This window comes from Physeter macrocephalus, chromosome 1 (assembly GCF_002837175.3).
Source record: "Physeter macrocephalus isolate SW-GA chromosome 1, ASM283717v5, whole genome shotgun sequence".
Lineage (NCBI taxonomy): Eukaryota > Metazoa > Chordata > Mammalia > Artiodactyla > Physeteridae > Physeter > Physeter macrocephalus.
The window spans coordinates 86733944-86737646 of NC_041214.2; the positions used below are offsets into that span (position 1 = coordinate 86733944).

General features: G+C 41.5%; 1 pseudogene; it reads right to left on the reverse strand.

The window, feature by feature from the left end:
- Positions 1–481: 481 nt before the first annotated feature.
- Positions 482–1219, reverse strand: LOC129392094 (cytochrome c oxidase subunit 2-like; annotated as a pseudogene).
- Positions 1220–3703: the final 2484 nt, after the last annotated feature.

The window sequence follows — 3703 nt, forward strand, 5'->3', positions numbered from 1 at the left end:
TAGGATAAGTGAGATAAGTATGAGGGACCAGGTTTGTCCTTTGGAGTTGTGTGTGTTTATTAATTGCTTTGATGTAAGTTTGGTTAATCATTGTTGGATAGAAACTGTTCGATTGTCAATTAGTCGGGTTGGTGTTGGGAATAAGATAGTTGGGAATATGATAATTAGGGTGATGATGGGGATGCCTAGCATTACCGGGACTGTAAAAGAGGTAAATAGATTTTGGTTCATGTAGTGTTTCAAGGGGTTTGTTGTTTTTGTGTTTTAGTGGGTGTTAATTCAAGGTTAGGGGTGTAAAGGTGTTTTGAGATTTTTAATTGGAGGAGTGTGAAAAGAGTTAGGAATATGGATAGGATGGTAAGAAATCATGTTGATGTATCTAGTTGTGGCATGTCATCAAGGGGAGGTTTGGCTCTCAATCTTTAACTTAAAAGGTTAACGCTGATTTAGCTTCTTGATGAGGTTACAGTATAGAGATGGATCACTTTTCAAAACTCTCTAGGGGTACTAGTTCGAGGACAATTGGCATAAAGCTATGGTTTGAGCCGCAGATTTCTGAACACTGTCCGTAGAATAAGCCCGGTCGTGTTGATATTAAGGTTGTTTGGTTTAGGCGCCCAGGAATTGCGTCTGTTTTTAGGCCCAAAGAGGGTACGGCTCATGAGTGTAGGACTTCCTCAGAGGAGACCAACACTCGGACTGTTATTTCTATGGGTAAGACTATTCGGTTATCTACTTCTAATAGCCGCAGGTCTCCTGGTTTTAAGTCCGATGTTGGGATTATGTAAGAGTCGAAGGTTAGGTCTTCGTAGTCGGTGTATTCGTAGCTTCAATATCATTGGTGGCCTATTGTTTTTACGGTAAGGGAGGGGTTGTTAATTTCGTCTATTTTGTAGAGGATTCGTAGGGATGGTAGGGCAATTAGAATTAGAATGATAGCGGGGAGAATAGTTCAAATGGTTTCTACTTCTTGGGCATCTATTGTATTGATATGTGTTAGTTTGGTTGTTAGTATTAAGGTGATGATGTAGAGGACTAGAGAGCTAATTAGGAAGACAATTATTAGCGTATGGTCATGAAAGTGTAGGAGTTCTTCTATGATAGGAGATGTTGCGTCTTGGAAACCTAGTTGAAGGGGGTATGCCATGGAGATATACAGGGTTTTCACTTGTAATTTAACTTTGACAAAGTTATGTAAGGTTTTACTAATATCTCGTTTATGAAGAAAGACATAAAGGTTATGATGTTGGCTTGAAACCAACTGGAGAGGGTTCGATTCCTTCCTATCTTGATCATTTTGGGTTGATATATACTGGTTCTTCAAATGTGTGGTATGGTGGAGGACATCCGTTTAGTCATCCGAGGTTTGTAGAGGTGAGATCTACTGTTATTACTTCTCGTTTGGATGCGAAGGCTTCTCAGATGATGAAGATTATTAGTATGACTGCTGTTAGTGAGATGAATGAGCCTATTGATGAGATTGTATTTCATGTTGTGTAGGCGTCTGGATAATCAGAGTATCGCCGAGGCATGCCGGATAGGCCTAGAAAGTGCTGTGGGAAGAACGTTAGGTTTACGCCTATGAATATAATGAGGAAGTGGATTTTTGCTCATGTAGGGTTGAGCGTATATCCTGAGAATAGTGGGAATCAGTGAACGAACCCTCCTATGATGGCAAAGACAGCTCCTATTGAAAGAACGTAGCGGCAATGGGCAACTACATAGTACGTGTCGTGGAGAACGATATCTAATGAAGAATTGGCTAGGACAATACCAGTTAAGCCACCTACTGTGAAGAGAAAGATGAAACCTAAGGCTCATATTAAGGCAGGAGATCATTTAATGTTGCCTCCGTGAAGTGTTGCTAGTCAGCTGAAGACTTTTACCCCTGTTGGGATAGCAATGATTATGGTTGCAGATGTGAAGTATGCTCGTGTGTCAACGTCCATACCTACTGTGAATATGTGGTGGGCCCATATGATAAAGCCTAAGAACCCAATAGAGATTATAGCTCAGACTATTCCCATATACCCGAAGGGTTCTTTTTTCCCGGAATAGTAAGTCACGATATGGGAAATTATTCCGAAACCAGGTAGAATTAGAATATAGACCTCAGGGTGGCCAAAGAATCAGAATAGGTGTTGGTATAAAACAGGGTCTCCTCCTCCTGCTGGATCGAAGCAAGTTGTATTTAGGTTTCGGTCAGTTAATAGTATGGTAATCCCGGCTGCCAGGACTGGTAGAGATAAGAGAAGTAATACTGCTGTAACTAGGACTGATCGTACGAAGAGGGGTGTTTGGTATTGGGTTATAGCGGGTGGTTTTATATTAATAATGGTTGTAATGAAGTTGATGGCTCCGAGGATTGAGGAGACACTGGCTAAGTGTAGGGAAAAGATGGTAAGGTCTACCGATGCTCCTGCGTGTGCTAGGTTTCCGGCTAGAGGGGGATAAACAGTTCAGCCTGTACCTGCGCCGGCTTCGACTATTGAGGACGCTATCAGTAGTAGGAATGAAGGGGGAAGTAGCCAGAAGCTTATGTTGTTTATACGGGGGAAGGCTATGTCAGGTGCTCCAATTATTAAGGGGACTAGTCAGTTTCCGAAGCCGCCAATTATGATGGGTATGACCATGAAGAAGATTATTACGAAGGCGTGGGCTGTTACCAGTACGTTGTAGACTTGGTCATCTCCAATTAGTGTACCGGGTTGACCTAACTCAGCGCGGATTAGTAGGCTTAGGCCAGTGCCCACCATTCCCGCTCAGGCACCGAATAGTAGGTATAGAGTGCCAATGTCCTTGTGATTAGTTGAGAATAATCAGCGGTTTATGAACATAGGTAAAATGGCCGAGTAGGTATTAGACTGTAAATCTAAAGACAGAGGTTGAACCCTCTTTTTGCCAAGTCCTGTAGTGAGTAATCATATTGAATTGCAAATTCAAAGAAGCAGCTTCAATCCTGCCGGGGCTTCTCCCGCCTTTTTTCCCCCGCGGCAGGAGAAGTAGATTGAAGCCAGTTGATTAGGGTATTTAGCTGTTAACTAAAAATTTGTGGGAAGTGTATCCCTCCAATCTAGTGAGGATTTAGCTTAATTAAAGTGTTTGATTTGCATTCAGTTGATGTAAGATATAGACTTGCAGTCCTTATTGAGCAGGAGTTAAGTGAATGATACTTGCTTAGGGCTTTGAAGGCTCTTGGTCTGGGTGTAACCTAAACTCCTATAGTAAAATGGAGAGTATTGGTGTAAGGGGTAGGAGTATTGTTGACATTACGATTGCTGTTGGTAGGAGGGTTGTCCGTTTTGTGGAGTGAAATTGTCATTTTATTTTTATGTTGTTTATGGAGGGGAATAGGGTTAATACTGTTGAGTAGGTGAGGCATATGTAGAAGTAGAGGTTGAGTAGTGCTGTGACGGCTATGAAGGTTGGTATGATAAGGGCTTCGTTTTTTGTTAATTCTTGAATGATTATTCATTTGGGTATAAAACCTGAAAGTGGTGGGAGTCCCCCTATAGAAAATAGGGTAAGCATAGTGAGGGTTGTGATAATGGGTGTTTTGTTTCATATCTGGGACAAAGATAATGTGGTTGTGGTTGAGTTTTGGATGAATAACATAAATATGGTGAAAGTTAATGTGATGTAAATTAGTAGGTTTAGCAAAGTTATAGTCGGGTTGTAGAGTAGGATGGTTGTTATTCATCCT